This window comes from Vicugna pacos, chromosome 2, assembly GCF_048564905.1.
Source record: "Vicugna pacos chromosome 2, VicPac4, whole genome shotgun sequence".
Lineage (NCBI taxonomy): Eukaryota > Metazoa > Chordata > Mammalia > Artiodactyla > Camelidae > Vicugna > Vicugna pacos.
This window is the reverse complement of record NC_132988.1, coordinates 123,347,786-123,366,390: the sequence shown is the minus strand read 5'-3', so window position 1 is coordinate 123,366,390 and position 18,605 is coordinate 123,347,786. Positions and strand designations below refer to the sequence as shown.

Below are 18,605 nucleotides of genomic sequence, written 5' to 3'. Positions count from 1 at the left end.
GTGTTTCTGTTCCATCTATGTTTTCTTCTAGGAGTTTTATGGTTTTCAGTGTTACATCTAGGTCCTTATCAATTTTGAGTTTATTTTTGTGTAAGATGTTAAAGAATGCTCTAATTTTATTTTTTCACATGTAGCTATCCAGTTTTCCCTGTACCACTTATTGAAGATACTGTCTTTTCTCTGTTGTATATTCTTGCCTCTTTTGTCACAGATTAATTGACCATAAGTGCCCGGGTTTATTTCTGAGCTCTCTCTTCTGTTCCATTTATCTGTGTATCTATTTTTGTGCCAGTGCCGTATAGTTTTGATTACTATAGCCCTGTAGCTGAACTAATGGGTCATTTAAGGCCAGTGTTTCCTTATTAACTTCCAGTCTGGATAATCTACCCATTGATATAAATGTGGTGTTAAAGTCCCCTACTATTATTTAGTTACTTTCAATTTCTCTCTTTATGTTTGTTAATATCTGTTCTATGTGCTTTAGGTACTCCTATATTTGGTGCATATATATTTACAATTGTTGTATCTCCTTCTTGGATTGATCTTTTGATCATTATGTAATTTCCTTCTTTGTCTCTTATAACAGTCTTTATTTTAAAGTCTATTTTGTCTGATGTAAGTATGTCTACCCTGGCTTTCTTCTGATTTTCATTTGCATGGAATACCATTTTCCATCCCCTCAGTTTCAGTCTGTGTATGTCTTTAGATCTCAACTGAATCTCTTTTAGGCAGCACATATATGGGGCTTGTTTATGTATCCATTCAGCTACCCTATAGCTTTTGATTGCAGCATTTAGTCCATTACATTTAAAATAATTATTGCCATGTACATTCATACTGCCATTTTTTTAATTATTTGAAGGTTGTTTTTGAAGGTCTTTTTGTTCCTTCTTTTGTTCTCTTCTTATATGATTTGATGACTATCTTTTGTGTTATGCTTTTTATTTTTGTTTGCACATTACAGATTTTTTTATTGTGGTTCATAGGGGGTTTTATATAGCAATCTATCTATCTATCTATCTATCTATCTATCTATCTATCTATCTATCTACCTGTGATTGTTTTAAATTGTCGAGCACTTAATTCCAAATACATTTTAACTACCCTGCATTTGTACTCTCCTTCTCTCCCAATTATTGTTTTTGATAAAATATTTGACATCTAATTGTTTTGTTTATGCCTCAACTGCTTATTGTGGATGTAGATAATTTTACTATTTTTGCATTTAAACCTTCCTACTAGCTTTGTGTATGGATAATTTTATACTTTTATTATATGTTTGGTTTTACCAATGAGTTTTTTCCATAATTTTCTGATTTCTGGCTGTGGTCTTTTCTTTTTTTGCTTAGAAAAGTTTCTTTAACATTTCTTGTAAAGCTGGTTTGTGATGCTAAACTTTTAGTTTTTGATTGTGTGTAAAATTTTTAAGACAGCCTGTCTGCTGGTTGGTGGGGCTGTATGTGAGCCTATTCAGTTTCTTGACCTGTTGCCTACAAACTGTTGAGCCAGGGTGAAGGTGGGTTCTGGGGCTAATAAGCTAGAGGACGGATTCCAAAATGGCACTTGCCAGCACTAGTGTCCATGTGGTAGAAGGGGCTCCCCAAAATGGCTGCCAGCAGTGTCTTTGTCCCCATTGTGAACTGCAGTTGCCTCTTGTCTCTCTGGGAGGTTCTCCAAGATCAGCTGGTAGGTCTTATGTAACTGAGGCTCCTTTCAGATTATTGCTTCTGCCTGGTTTCTGGAGCATGTGAGATTTATTTTGATCACCCTTCATGACGGAGGTCTCTATTTCCTCAGGTGCCCTGGAACTCCCAAAAGTAAGCCCACTGCCTTCAAAGCCAAATGTTCTGGGGGTTAATCTTCTTAGTGCAGGATCCCCAGGCTGGGGAGCCTGATGTGGGACTTGGACCTCTCACTCATGTGGGAGAACCTCTGCGATTGTATTATTCTCGCATTTGTGGGTAGCCCACCTGGGGATATGGGGCTTGACCACACTGTGTCTGTGCCCCTCCTTCCCACTTTGTTGTGGTTCCTTCTGTATATCGTTAGTTGTAGATCTTTTCTGGTAGGCTCCAGGCCTTTTCACTGATGGCTGTTCTGCAAACCATTGTGATCTTTGTGTGTCAATGAGAGGCGGTGAGCTCAGTGTCTTTCTATTCTTCCATCTTGACTAATCCTCTCAGATTTCCTCTTTTTTTTTTTTGTTAACCCATTTTTTTTTTGTTTTTGTTTTTGTTTTAATATCATGTTGTTTAGTCTTCATGTAGTTGTGGGTTTTTTTCTATTTTTCTTCCAGTAATACTTTTAGTTTTATACTGCTGTGGTTAGAAAAAATGCTTAATATAATTTCCACCTTCTTAAATTTGTTTAGACTCTTTTGTGGCCTAGTATGTAATTTATCATAGAGAACATTCCATGTGCACTGAAAAATAATATGTATTTTCCTTGTTTTGAATGGAATGTTGTATACATATCTATTAAGTTCAACTTGCCTAATGTGTCATTTATGGCCACTGTTTCCTTATTGGTTTTATGTCTGGGTGATCTATTTATATAATTGGTATGTCAATGTCCCCTAATATTATTGTATAATAATCCATTTTTCTTTAATGTCTGTTAATATTTGCTTTACATATTTAGGTGCTCCTATACTAGGTGCATATATATATAAACATTTTATTCTCTTCTTGTATTGATCCCCTTATTATTATTTAATGCCCTGTTTTTATTATAGTCAACATATAGTTTGATGCTTTCTTTTTGTTTCCATTTGGGTTAATTGTCTTTTCATTCATCACTTTCAGTGTGTCTTTAGCTCTGAAGTGAGTCTCTTGTAAGCATCACATAGGTGGATCTTTTTTCTATGTCTTTTGATTGGGGCATTGAGTCCATTGACATTTAAAATAATTATTGACAAGGATGTGATTATTCTGTTACTTGCTTTCCAGTTATTTCCATAGTTCTTTGCTTTTTTCTTCAAAGACTAAAAATCTCTTCCCTTGCAGCTGAATGATTTTCTTTAGTGTTTGTGTTTTTTTTCTCTCTAATTTTTGTGTATTTATGTAGGTTTTTGATTGGTGGTTACCATGCATATATATTGACCTATAACTATATGCACTTGTTTTAAACTGATAGTCATTTAAGTTCAAACACATTTTAAACAATCTACATTTTGTATTCCCCCCACCATGTTTTGTGTTTTTGATGTTATATTTTACATCTTCATCCTTACCCCTTATATGTTTATTGTAGTTATAGTTGATTTTATAATTTTTGTCTTTTAACCTTGGTACTAGCCTAAGCAGTTGATTCACTGCTTCTACTATATGTTTGCCTTCACCACTGAGATTATCCCTCTCCTATAATTTCTTATTTCTTGTTGTAGCCTTTTCTTTTCACTTAAATAAGACCCTTTAAAATTTCTTGTGAATATTGATTTAATTTAGCTTTTGCTTATCTAAGAAGATTTTTCTCTCGCTTTCAATTCCGAATAATCTTGCTGGATAGAGTACCTTAGGTTGTATTTTTTCCCCAGTACTTTATATATGTATAATGCCTCTCCCTTCTGGCTTACAAAGTTTCTGCTGAAAATTCAGGTGATAGCCTTATGGGGTTCCCTTGTATGGGGCTCTTTGTTTTTCTCTTTCTGCCTTTAAAATTCTCCCCTTATCTTTAACTTGTGCTGTTTTAGTTACAATATGCTATCTCTTTCTGTGAGTCTTTTTTGGTTTACCTTGTTTAGGATTCTCTGCATTTCCTATACCTGGATATCTGTTTTCTTATTCAGGTTCAGGAAGTTTTCAGGCATAATTTCATCAAGTGTATTTTCTATCTTTTTTCTCTTTCCCTTGTTCTTCTGAGACCCTTCTAATGCAAATGTTGGTATGCTTGATGTTGTCCCAGAAGTCCCTTAAACTATTCTCATTTTTTAAAATTTGCTTTTCTCTTTGCTGTTCTGATTGAGTAATTTCCACTATTCTTACATGTTCTGTATTATCTAATCTGTTATTAATTCCTTCTAGTGTACTCTTCATTTTAGTTATTTTATTGTTTGGCTCTAATTGTTTCTTTTTTATATTTTCTAATTTTTGTTCTTGCTGTTGTTAAAATTCTCACTAGGTTTGTCTATTGTTTTCCTAAGATCAGGTAGCATTCATATTACCATTGCTTTGACCCCTTGATCAGTTCTCTCCATTACATCAGGGTTTTTATCAGATTTTTTTTATTGCTCTTTTTTTGAAACATATCCCTCTGTCTTCTCATTTTAACTTTCTCTGTCTCTATAAAATTAGATGAAACAGTCACCTATTCTGGTCTTGAACTCATGTTCTTGTGTTGGAGCACTCCTATCCAGTTGGTATGTGCCCAGTGACTTTGATGGGAAAGCTGGATCTAAAGTGAGCACAGATCTCATCTTCCACTAGGATGTACTGACAGCAACCACCTTGGTGAGGTTTGGCTGGATTCAGAGAGGCTAGAACCAGAACCAGTTGTGAACCGGGCTTCTATGCTCAATGGCAGCCATGGCCTTATTGTGGGTGGGGGTAGGGTCTAAGGGGCAGGAGCACTGAGGGAGTTGGGTTTCTCCTGGGTGTGATGGAAGTCTCTGCCTTTGTCTGAGGTAAGATCTAGGCCCAAGGGCTTAAGGTTGCACTTCAGTGCTGCTTTTAGTTTTTCACCAGTAAGCACAGCTTGGCTAGAGGTTAGGTTGAGGCTGGAGGGATTAAAATGGCATGACAGAGCTGGTTCCATTCCTTCCCAAGTCTGCAAGTCTATGCACAGATACATATTCTTGCAATGGTGGTCTCCAAGCTGAAGCTGGTTTCACACCCTCCCAGTTGTGTGGATGGATGTGTGCCTGGGCAATGGAGGCCTCCACCCTAAAGTTGGTTCTTCTCCCTCTCAAGTGTGCACACACTGTGGATGCACACACTGATAATGACTGCCTCTGCCCTAGTTAGATGCAGGGCCAGATTCTGAGCTGGCTCTATTCCTTCTAAATGTGTGCTCCCTTTGGCAATGGCAGCTTCCACATTAGCAGAGAGCTGCACCAGAGCAGGGGACTAAAGCAGGAGCACAGATTGTGTCTGTGGGCATGCTGGGGCAGTTCTGGTAAGCTGGCAACAGCAGCAGGCTGTTTTCAATCTGCTGCCTCTGCACTGTGCCTGGGAGCAATCATGTACACTATGTACACTCTTCAAGAGTGGAATCTGTTTCTTACAGTGACTTTGTAAGCCCCACCTATTTTCAAAACAACTAAGCTCATCTTCCCTGTGTCAGATTCCAGGCTTGGGGTGCCTAAGATGTGACTCAAACATTTTGCTCCTCAGGGAGGCTCACTGAGCTTGTAATAGGGTTGTGGGTCCCAACTAGATTGCTTCTCCTCCCTTCTTACTAGACTCTGTGTGCTCGCTCACCCTTCCTTCCTTCCTTCCTTCCTTCCTTCCTTCCTTCCTTCCTTCCTTCCTTCCTTCCTTCCTTTCTTTCTTCCTTCCTTTCTTTCTTTCTTTCTTTCTTTCTTTCTTTCTTTCTTTCTTTCTTTCATTCATTCTTTCTTTCTTTCTTTCTTTCTTTCTTTCTTTCCTTCTCAGCCTTGGTTGTAAAAGACCTGTTCTTCTAGTTTTTACATCAATTTCAGTGAAAGTTGTGTCACATGTAGTTGTGATTTTGATGTGTTCAGTAGAGGTAATGAGCTTAGCATTCTCCTACTGTGCCATCTTAATCAAACTGAGGATACTACTTTTTTTAATGGAAAAATCAAGTTTTAGAAGAAATCTTGCAGTAGAAAAAAACTTACATGCAGTTTAAACTTATGGAAAGCAAGATAATACTTTATGTAGGGCTAAAAATATATGTGGTGAATGGAAGGTAATGTATGATCATGATAAATGCCATATTAAGGATGAGGATCTAGAGGAAAGAGAAATTAATTAAATTAAGACTAACCCTGCAGCAGGCTTAGTCATATTTTAGTGTTTTATTGATAAATATATAGATGTTGAGTTTTACTTTCACGTTTTTTGCTGATAATGTATCCAATAATTCGTGTTAGAGAGCCAATTTTGTTATTTTCCATATGTACAGTCATTAGCTCCACTATTATTTATTGACTAGTACATTTTATTTTTATTAATTTTTAAAATCACCTTTGTCATATATCAAGTTTCTATATTGGGGTCTTCTCCTGGGACCTCTAACCTAACCCATTGCTGCATTTGCTTATTGTTCCCAGAAGTCAACACAAGCTTAATTATTCTCGCTTTATGGTCAGTCTCAATATATATGACAGCAAATAGCCAATTTATTTTTCTAAAAATTTTATATTAATTATTTTTATTCCTCCACATGAATTTTAAATTCAACTTTATGTTGTTCAAGAAAGAGTGAATATCTATCACACTCAAATTTTGACTGATGTCATTACTATATTGACCCTGTGGTCAGCACTCACAGCGTTTCTTTCCATTTGTCAAGGTTATTTTTAATGTTCTTGGGTAACGTTTTGTTATTTTCTACTTACAAGTCCTTCTATGGATCATTTTCTAGCTACTCATAAAACATCATAAGAATGATCTACTGTTTCTCTTTTCTGTCGTGGGTTCTGCATCTCATTCCCCTTTTACTCTCTCATCAATCATATTCATATGCTGTTTCTGTAACTTTCTTACTCTTGGCTCGTACATTTCTTAATTTTGAAGTGTATTCCTCCTTTCTGCTTTACCTGAATAACTCATACCATTCTTTATGATTCAACTTAAGCATCCATTCCTCAGGGAAGCCTTTGTTAACACTCATGTGTTTAGGTCCCTCTATTAGATATGCACTCAAATAACTGTACATTTTCCTAATGACTATAACTCAATTAAAAAAGTTTAAAAAATGAAATAAAATGAAAGTTCTGAAACAATTATTAAAAAAGAATAGTTATTAATATAACACTTGTGTCATTTTAAATTTTTCTTTTTAACCCACTGAACTGTATGTTTTAATAGTAGCAAATTTATCTGTCTTCATTTATTTTATTTTGCTAGTACTTAGCACAGTGCTTAAAGCCTAATAACACTCAATGTTTATTGAATGGATGTGTTGATTTTGTCTCCCTAAATTGATCGTCATCTCCACCATGATACTATTTGTGAGAGTTCACTAAAAAAGAGAAATATGGAGAGAACACTGGACTACAAATCACAGATTCTGGGTGCCACTACTTAGCCTTGTGACCTTGGAAGGCAACTCAGCCTTAACATTGCTGTTTAGAATGTTAAAGGATTAAACTAAACTGTGTTTAAGGTCTGTTGTAGCCTTAAAAGGAGCATCCAAATGGTATCTAAATGGATGGAAAACAAGAAATACCTTTATTTATTAATCAGTATAACATAAAGACACAAAGTCATTGAAAATAATGGCAAAATAAGACTTACTTCTCATTATGTGTTCAAAGTTCTCCAATCTAAAATAAATTTCTGTCAATTTATTATTTCACTTAATATACCATCTCATTTCTGTATGCTAGGACCCTAGTGAAGAATGTGACAGTCTCTCAAGAACTTACATTCTAGTTAGGATCACAGACAATACAGGGTGAGCAAACAGGGAAGCTAGACACTGCCTTTAACTCATCTCCTTTTATTATCCTGGGTCTTGCAGCCTCTGATGATATTGTTGGGGAAGCACTTAAGTTTTATTAACTTTAAATTTTTTAATGTTTAGCTTCTGGGTTTTTTATTTTTTGGATATTAAGACTGCATATACAAGTTAAAATAATAAACTAATAATATAAGAATCAAATTAAATTAGGCAAATGACAATATTGCAGATGACATGATAAGTCAGTTGCTTGTTGAGACACTGGAAATTCCTGACTTTTCTCACCTTTCTTTGTCAGTCTCCAAGCCACTCATCACCCCAAAAGTTGTGACCACTTATCAGCCCAAAGCTTCCTGCTTCTCTTTCTCTGCCCAGGGACCCCTGGTGCTTACATGAGGTATGGTTTCCTGCATTTGGCCTGTGCCCCTCCTTTCTGCCCAATTCCTGCCATTTGGTCTGTGTCTCCCTCTCTCTGCTCATAGCCAGCCATCTGCCTGCTCTACCAGGGCCTCATACCTTGGGTTCCCTGTCAAAGACCAAAGAATCAGGCGGGATTTCTGAGATTATCCTTCTAACCCAGATAGGTGTTCCTTTTACATATAAGGAAATGAGACTACATGGCTTATCTCCTGCCTGTCATTCAAGTGCTACCATTGCCTTCAGTCCCCTCCTTCTCATTCTAAAGTATGCTGTGGGAGAATGAATAGCATAGTGGAATTAAATCTCTCTCTCTCTTAAAATACAGATACCTTGATAGAGGGCACATTAGTCTCAGCCTTTGGCCTGAAAGAAATTGAACTTTCTCATGACAGTATGATTTGGGGTAACACAATTCTAAGGGGACAGGAAGGGGTGTCTGAACAGCCATCAGGAAAACAGAGAGGGGCAGAGTTCATGATGGCAGGGAAAATGTTACTAACATTACAGCTTATAACTCTTAGAGATGACTGATTTTAGTATTTTGACTTTTTCTTATCCATTACTCCAATCCTGTGAACTCAGCTGAGTGATGTTTTATTTCCATACTCCAATTAGGGCAAAAACATAATATTTAATTCATCTATTAACCCACTAATTTGGAAATCATTGAATAATAAAAAAATTCAATTAGTTTAATGCTTTATAAGCCAGAATTAAATCATCTGCTTTTATGTCAGCATGTGGAGACATGGACAGAATCTGATGAGTCAACTGAAAGTCCACATTTATGGCAATTCTACTCTGTTTCAGGCCTATCGAATGAGCTTTGCTCAGGCAGACACGGCCTCCGTTAATGCTCTCCTGATTGAAACAAAGGGAATTCAGCAGGATCAATAAACAGTCATGTTTACATTTAAAACGGCAGCATACAGACTGCTTTTACCAACAGGTAAATGGAATTACTCAAAGAACTACACATAGAAATTCTTTCCCAAGTAAATCAATTTTCTTATTTTACTTCCCATACATACTTACCAGCAGACTATGGAAATCATTGAACCACCACGTTAAAAATTAATGGTCCCCTGTTGTAAACTTAATTATTACACAGGATTCATAGGACCAGGAAGAAAAAAGTGCTGATCAAGTGAACACAAAAAGAGTTAGTCAAATGTTCCTTAATTTAACTGAGAGAAATAAAGGAAAATAAAGAAAATATAGCTAAAAGAGTAGAAATTGAAATGAGATGTTAAGATTATTTCCATGTTTCTGTTTGGTTTCTGATAACTTTATTATAATCACATTATAATTCACAATGTTACTTATGCTTAAAGTTTTCTCTTGCCCAGCCACTTTCTTTTTCTAATGTAGAATATGTTATTAGAAATATACATACATGTAATTTCTATCAAATAGTGGTATTTAACACATATTGCTACCATTTAGCCTAATTTCCTACCATTCAATTATTTGAGGGGAAGTGAGGATGAAGACAGTGTGAAACTTGAGATAACATATCTTGGGAAAAATGATCCCTTCTCATTTGATGGTGTGAACTGAAGACAACAACAAAGGTCCTTTAAGAAATAGACCTAAAACTGGTCATGTTAAAGTGCCAAAATATCAATATACTGCTAAGAACTGAAAGACCTCATAGAATGTTGGCAGAGGGTCAACAAATTAATCTTCGATAATCCAGCACTGATGTAGCTTGAGTTCGTTTATGACATTGGTTTAACTGAGAGAAAACCTTGTGAATTGGAGCCCAGGACAGATCAGTTTAGATGGGAAGAAAAAGTAGATCAGCAGACATCATGAGAGGAACTCTGTCCTGCTCCTGAATGGTACAAACATTAAACTGGGCCTTTAGCTGAGAATCACCCATGTCTATACAACATTGTAAAAAATAAATATGCATCTTAACTGACTTTCCAAGGTAAGGTGCACTTTCATAGAATATATGTCGAACACTTCAACCCCCTCTTCATATAAGAATTCCTCCTATCTGACAAGAAATCATCTACTGTCTCCTGAAACAATTCTAGTGATGGGTAGATCATGACTATAAAAAACAGCTTCATACTTGGAGCCACCTGGCACTGAAAAGAGATGCTCTTTGTCATTCCCAGTTTTGTCATTTGGTATCTAGAGTAAACTGAAGCCATGTCTACCTAAGACGCCTGTGCATATATGGAATGTCTTTCAAAGTCTTCTTTAAGTTAATTACTGAGAATTTCTTTAATCATTCTATATAAAATAGGATTTGGGGGACAGGTTTTTCTTTTTAGTGTAACTCAGAGTGAAATGCCCATGCCATTGCAGGTGCTGTTGATCTGACCAGAGAATTTTCAGGCAGAATTTACTGGCAGGGAGGGTGGATATTGTCTACCCTGTACATTCACCACATGGTAAAATAAACAAAATGGTAAAAGTCTTGACAACCACAGCTTAATACATAAGCAAACTGCCATAAAAATATACATGATTTAAAAAAATCAAATTCAGATAGAATGCAAACAAAAATCTAAGCAGATTTTTAAGAAGAATTAACCAAACTGGAGTCAAAGGGCAGAAATCAGGAACCAAGATTATAATAGATAGGAAACTAGGAAGCCCTCAAAATACCTAATGTGTGTATTAACTCTCAGGGTAGTTCTGTTGGATGCACATCTATTTTTCTCTCGGATTTTCCAGTGGACTATGACTACAGCAGGATAGAAATCAGCATTGTACAGTGACATGGACTATAACTCCTAAGACTTTGTGTCTTGTCTTTTTGTAGGAAGAATGAAGGCATCTCCATCAAAGTGTTCCATTTTGTTAGGTGAAAGAATGGAATTATGGGGTACGAGTGAGTAAAGGATTTGTGTTCATTACTTATGTGTTGTTTCTCAGCAGCAAATTCAAGTATCTAGTTTGCCTCGGTGATACTAGGTCCAAAATTCTCCAAACTGTATTCCCTGTATTCCTTGCTTGCTGGATCTATGTAAGTTCAGCCAAGAGAAATAGCTAGAAGACAGAGAAGTGAGGAAGAAGAGAAGAAATTCTTGTTTGTTTTAAAGAGCTGTATTAAGATACACTAAGCAATAAACTACACGTATTTAAAGTGTATAATGTGGTAAGTTTTGACATGCATGTACACCCATGAAAGTGTCACCATGTTCAAGATAGTGAATGCATCCACCACCTCCAGAAGTTTCCTCATGTCCCTTTGAAATCTCTTCCTCCCACTCCTCCCACTGCTCCCACTGTGTCTGCAACCACTAAAGTGCTTCCAGTCATTGCTTAGTTTTCATTTTCTAGAATTTTATATAAATGGAACCACACAGTTTGGATCCTTTTATGTTTGGATTTTTCACTCAGCAATACTTTTCTGATTCACCCATGTTGTTGCATTTATCGATAGTTCTTCCTTTTTCTTGCCGACTAGTATTCCACTTACAGCCTGGCTTTGGTGGGTAAAGACTTTCTCCTATTGAGTAGGGCCGATGTCATTGTCCCCAAGTCACAGCAGAGCAGGACTGGATCCAGGCTGTATGGCTGCTGCTGGGTCTGCAGTGGGGCAGTGAGCCTGTTACCAGAAGCGCCAGTTGGCATGGATTCTGTCTGATCCCTGAGTGGCTGGAACTCTCTCTAGGACCTTGATCTCCGCGGGCCCGGTTGGGGGAGGGGTGGCGGCGGTGGCGGCCCGGGTGGTGGGAGTCGAGGCGCCGGAGCAAGATAGCTGCCCGAGTGCTGCTCGCCGGCAGACCGGCTTCGGCCGGTGACCTCCTGCAGCGGGCCGCCCCCTGCAGCCTCCTGCCCAGGCTCCGGAGATTGACATCTTCCAATAACAGACCTCGAGAAGACAGCTGGTTAAAATCCTTATTTGTCCAGAAAGTTGATCCAAGAAAAGATGCTCACTCTAATCTCCTAGCCAAAAAGGAAACAAGCAGTCTGTACAAATTACAGTTTCACAATGTTAAACCGGAATGCCTAGAAGCATACAACAAAATTTGTCAAGAGGTGTTGCCAAAGATCCATGAAGACAAACATTACCCTTGTACTTTGGTAGAACTGGCACCAGCTCAGGAGTCTGCTTTGAGCTCTGCAGACAGTGGGCCTGTTACCAGATGTGCAGATGGATGTGATGCTCCCTTGGTCCTAAAAGGGCTCCTGGCCGGGTGGGTCCCTGGGCAGGCAGGATTGGTCTCAAATCCCTCAAGGGCACTTTTTTCCCCATGGATGGCTGCCAAACAATTACTGCTGAGGAGGGATAGGAGAGGGATCTCCTATTCCACCATCTTGGTGGCATATTTGTACCTTTAATTTTTCTCTCAACAATATTTATATTGTTTACAATATATAGGTCGTATACAGCTTTTGCCAGATTAATCTGTGAATATTTCTTTTATTTTTTGTTATTGTCCATGATATTTTTAAATTTCAATTTCCAATTGTTGCTAGTGTATAGTATTACAATTTTTTTTATATTTAGTATCTTACCACCTTTCTAAAAACACTTATTTCTAGTATCTTTCTTGCAGATTCCATCAGATTTTCTACATAGGCAGTAAAGTCACAAGCCAATAGAGTTTTACTTCTTCCTTTACAATCAGTAACTCGATCAGTTACTCCAAAAAGCTGACTTTCTAGCCACACTATTTCTCTGAGTTAAAAATAAACTATCCTTTATCTCTGACCCAGGAGTCTCATGTTTTTGACAAACATTCATCATAACTTGTTAGCTTTCACATTAGATAAAACACCACTCTTCAGAGCTATTGACAGTAACTAGCTCTATTTTCCCTGGTTCTAGGAATGAGGGCTGAGAACAGGAAATGTTTCTGAGGCCAGGATGACCAAGAGGAACCCTCATTGTTATCCTGAACATGAAGTCCAAGGCATCATGAGCAGGAAGCCACTGTCTTCCAAGGGTGCGGCTAAGCCTAAAGCCAAACTCATAACCAGATCTGAGAGTCTCAGAGGAATTTTCTAAATGTTATTATGAAATACAACAAGTACAAATAACTTTATCTAGTTCTGTACCAAATATTAGGTGCTAAATTCTTTGTATTAACTGATTTAATTCTCATAATAGCCCTATGAGTTTGTTACGTGTTAACATTTTTACAGCATTGCACTTCAGTTATCCTGCAACCTTTGCTAGGATTTTAAGCTCTTCTTGATAATAACTGAGAAAAAAGATATGTGTTCTTTGCTTGCTTGTTTGCTTGCTTTTTCTTTTGCTTTGCATTAATCCTGGCACTCTAAATAAACTTCAATAGGGCCTCCAGGAAATGGTAATCATGTCTTATCAGTAATTAGTATTCCAAAGAAAGGTACTGAGCCTCTTCTGTACACATTCCATGTGCCAAATAGTATGTTACACACACATCACAGATGCACAGATGTGTGCAAATTATGCACACAGAGTTGAGTCACTCACATGCCCATACACACAAAACACGAGCAGCTAGATTTTTTGGCAGTTTCTCTGGGGTATATTTCTTCATAACACATCTAAAGTCTTCAAAAGTGATGAGATAAGGAAGTTATGCTGAAGAGGAACTATTTCCTACTCATTACAGTACAAAAATACAGGCACAAACTATTAAATTATTAGTTTGATGTATATGAATATACTTGCTCAGACACAGATCCATGGCAGCGCAACTCTAATTACTATTGTATCTGCAGAATATGAATGGTAGAACAAGCATGCATTTCAGCATTTTGAACTATTGAGATGTCTAAGCATACATAGGCAGCTAAAGTCCATAAACTGGCTGAAGCTTGTCACTTAGGAAAATTTGAGTTAATTATGTCCAGCTTGACACTTCTGTTCTCCCCTTTTTGTAAAACTGCTCTCACTAAAGATCTTAACATGGCAAAGAGTTAGAAAATAAATATCAATCATTAGTCTCCAGAGGAAATTAGTCAGCAAAGTTTCCTTTCCTTATTTTTTGAAGTCAGTAAACACCATATTTGACATGTGAGGGTGGAGTGAATATTATAAATCATGAATTCAGACAGACTTTGAACAACACATAATACCATCTTCTGAGTACCATATTATATTCTCTTCCTTATCTCATAAATTTGTTAAAAACACACAATAAAGTAAAATGTGTAAAATGCTATAAAATTACTGGGATATAATAAATAATATTTCTTGTACCCATCCTTTTCCTAGTAGCTCTCATCAGTTAAATTTGACAAGCACAAGTAAATAAGCAAATCACTTGGTAAAGAAAAAAAAAAAAAGACAGTCATAATCTCCAAAAACTTTAAGAATGATAGAGTTTCTAAATCTTCCCAAGCAGTACAGTCATACTATTATTCTTTATATTTGAAGATAATTCTCTCTCATCTTATTTTGGGCTCATGTGGCTGAAGATCTAAATACTGTTTCCAGTAAATAACATAATGTTTATATTTCATTCTTTCTTGTTAAAAAAATGATTTGTTTGGACAGAAAATGGAGTCCATCTAAGAAGCATACATTTTTCTTCAAACAATGAGTAATATGATAAAAACCATAAAGACGAGAATGATGTGTGCTGGGGACTTTGCTTACAATTTATTCCACTCTTGATTCAGTGAACTTTTCTCTATTTCCCTCTCCCTTCTTCCTCCTGAGAATTTACATATGAGATTTTGTATATCACATATAACACATATAACAATGACATTGTGGTGTTAAGGGAAATAGCCTAAACATGACATATGACAAAGCAGAATAATAGAAGACTGAATTCCTTGTGGCATTATTGAGATGCACCATGGCTAATAATCTGCACATTAACCTCTTGGTATGTGATGCTAATATACCCTTTTGTTTAAAATGCTGTAGTTAGATATTCTGTTACTTTCAGCCAAAAACATTCTTCAGTGATAAATCTCATTCTGCACATATCAACCTACCCTTGCTCAAATAACAATGTAAGATGTCTAGATTTGCATACATTTTCTAAAACCAGAGTCATAGTGACACTACGCACAGTAACAACAGCAGCAAAACAACCCCAGGATTTGGCTAAGAAATGGCCTGCTTTTGCATAGATTCACAGCTGGGCTAGAGAGGATAGAACAGTGCACTGTTCCAGGCACTGTGCCTCCTCTTCTGTGTAGAGTCCTTTGCATTAAATGGTTGGGAAGAATTCCCTCCTGTCAGCTATCTAAAGTCTTTGCAGAGCTTTAGATCTGACACCAAGTGTTCTGCACCAGCAAGGATGCGATGAAATGAAGGCAAGGCGGCTTGGCCTTCTTGGTGTGAACCAAGCACTCTGGAGATGTCTTTCATATAAACCCGGTCTTGTGACTTTTTATTTCTTAAATATGTCTGCTTTGTAATACGTACATCCTTATTCCATAATTCAAAATTATATCTCTCTTGTCATAGCTTACTTTCCTCACTCTTATAGGTTCAGTCAATGGTTTTCACAAACGTATATTCAGAACTGGTGTTTTTCACCCCATACATTCCTGTATCATTCTCTTGTATGGTCCCATGGCTCATACTATGCTTCTCTATCAATTCTTACACTTATTTGCTAATTTCAGTGGCATACAGACTGATATTCATCCAATTTTGTCCTCTTTAATCATCTCTAAGTCATATTTTATTGTATTAACCTTCCAGTAAATGATTTATGATTTTAGTGCAAATATCTTTACGGTTATCTACACAATACTTCTGGTATTATATTTTACATCTTCAGCTCTAAATTTCTATCATGTCATTTTCTTTATCTCATTCTTTTCAAAGACCACATAGCATGTTACAGTTTTAAGAAAGCTTAGTGATTGTGTTACAATTTTATTAATTTTAGAGTTAGGAATAACAAAAATATTGAAATAATTAAATCAAGTCAACTCTGTAAGGATAGAAGTTATAGATAATTGATAGGCAGGCAAATAGTTTTTTACCCTCAATAATGCAAGTTACTTTTGTTCAGTAGAGATAAAATTGCTTTCTATCCTAAAGAAAAGATTACCCCAATATTTTATTGTCTTATAGGGTATTAATTAATTTGCTTGTATTAGGAGATTCATCATTACAAATTGTCTATAGATGTCTCTAGTCTTCAAATTCACCTTTAACACTTACTGTCTTCCTTATTAAATTATTTGAGTTAAATAAATTGTTAAATTGTTAAATAAATGGTTAAATTGAGTTAAATAAATCGTTAGTATATTTGCATATCATTTTTTAAACTTTTTTGAAAATCTATACCTTAGTAGTGCCACTAATTATATTTTATAAATGAAGCAACTATGATTCTGAATATTAAAATAAATAACTAGCCATTCAATTCCAATGCCTGACTGCTAGCAAATCACATATTAATGTCTAGTTCTTTCCTCTTCTCTACTGCCTAATTAGTGATATATCCTAAAATTTCATCTTATATTTCTGATCTTTTCTGTTTTTACATCTGATTACCTGTATATACATTCTTACTCATATTAACACACATGCACACACACACACACACACACACTGAACAAGAGATACCTAAATGTAATGTGAAGTCCAGAAAACAATGCCAAATATTCTATTTTGTTGAATTTCTTTATTATTTTTATTGTCACCAATAGTAAAATGAGGTACCACTAAACTGACTGGCAGAGCACCGTGTTAACGGATGGAAACACGCCATACATATTTTGTTTTGCTTCTAGTTAATACATTACTAGGGCCCTTAGAAAACAGTGGTCATCCAAGTGTGAAGGGACATTAAAAGTTATAAAATTTTTATTGTGTTTTATTGTGTTACTAATGGGTGCAGGGTTTGCGTATTTCCAACCTTCTGGACATTTGTTTCTCTTGAAACTGTTTATGTAAAATGTGTCTTTCCTGGAGCATATGTTTCCACTTAAAACAATAGTGGACATGTCAAAGAAGCAAGGAATTCATTTAAAAATAACATGTTTTCTATTTTTAAAAATTAGGGAAAATTATGGGGGGAAATGTATTTTAAGAATACCGGCTCTTCCTTCTCGCCGCCCGGCGGTCCTGCGGCTTTCTCTCCTGCCGCTGCGGGCCGCGGGGCCAAGGCCATGTCCCGGAAGCAGGCGGCGAAGAGCCGGCCGAGCAGCGGCAGCCGGAAAGCCGAGGCCGAGCGCAAGCGGGACGAGCGGGCGGCGCGCCGGGCCCTGGCCAAGGAGCGGCGGAACCGGCCAGAGTCCGGCGGCGGCGGCGGCGGCGGCGAGGAGGAGTTCGTCAGCTTCGCCAACCAGCTGCAGGCTCTGGGGCTGAAGCTGCGGGAGCAATTGCCTATTCAGAGCTCTTGGTGATCAATTGGAGGGACACTCAAGAAATCATCTCAAGCACCGACAGGAGACAGTGGACTACATGACAAAGCAGCGGGAAGATTTTGAACCCTTTGTAGAAGATGACATTCCTTTTGAGAAACATGTGGCCAGTTTGGCAAAGCCTGGAACATTTGCTGGCAATGATGCTATTGTAGCCTTTGCAAGAAATCATCAGTTGAATGTGGTGATTCATCAACTTAATGCCCCTTTGTGGCAGATCCGTGGTACAGAGAAGAACAATGTGCGGGAGTTGCACATCACATACCGGTGTGGCGAGCACTATGACAGAGTCCGGAGGATCAACGACAACTCGGAAGCACCTGCGCACCTCCAGACTGATTTTCAGATGCTTCATCAAGATGAATCAAATAAAAGAGAGATGATCAAGACAAAGGGAGTCGACTTTGAGGACGACCTGAAAGATGAAGTAGAAGACGCCGTCCAGAAAGTCGGCAATGCAACTGGGTGTTCAGATTTTAATTTGATAGTCCAGAACCTGGAAGCTGAAAATTACAACATTGAATCTGCGATAATTCCCATGCTCCAGATGAACCACGGGAGAAGAAGTAATGCAGAGGAGAACCTTGAGTCCAGTGGCCGAGTCCTGAAGCAGTGTGGCCCTTTATGGGAGGAGGATGGCAGTGGCACCAGAATCTTTGGAAATCAGGGCTTAAATGAAGGCAGGACTGAAAACAATAAGGCACGGGCCAGCCCTACTGAAGAAAACAAAGCAAATAAAAACCAGCTCCCAAAGGTCACAAACAGGCAGCGGCTAGAGAAGAACAAGCGGCAGGAGTAGCGGCATCGGCACAAAGCCCTGGAGGGCAGGGGCGGCCACAGGGACGGCAGCAGGAGCGAAGCGGATGCGAGCGCTCAGGTCACCTTGGTGAAGACCTTCGCCGCTCTCACCATCTGACTCAGGCCTCCCGGGAGACGGGAGGGGCGAGGGGAGAGTGGAGTGGACCGGCTTTCCAGCGAGGCTGTCCTTTTCCAAAACGGAACTCATCCCACAGAATCCACACGGCCGCTCCCACACCGAGTTAGTGTTCTTCAAGCTGCCTCTTTTTTGTTCGAAGTTTTGTTAGTGCTGTGTTTTATTTAATGAAAGTGCAGTGAAGCCATTCATGTTCTGTAATTAAAGTATCAAGTTTTAGGGCTGGATAGTTAGGTCAAGGGAAAAAAAAAGAATACCGCATAAATGGAAAGGTGTGTCTAGTTAGATTTAATGTTTCTCTGTCAAAGACTGAATGAGAGCTGTGCAGAAAAATAAACAATTATTTTTACTCCCTGGACAGAAA

General features: G+C 37.7%; 1 pseudogene; it reads left to right on the top strand.

Annotated features, from left to right (window-relative positions):
- The first annotated feature begins 16,770 nt into the window (after positions 1-16,770).
- Positions 16,771-18,367, top strand: LOC140700671 (OTU domain-containing protein 3 pseudogene; annotated as a pseudogene).
- Positions 18,368-18,605: the final 238 nt, after the last annotated feature.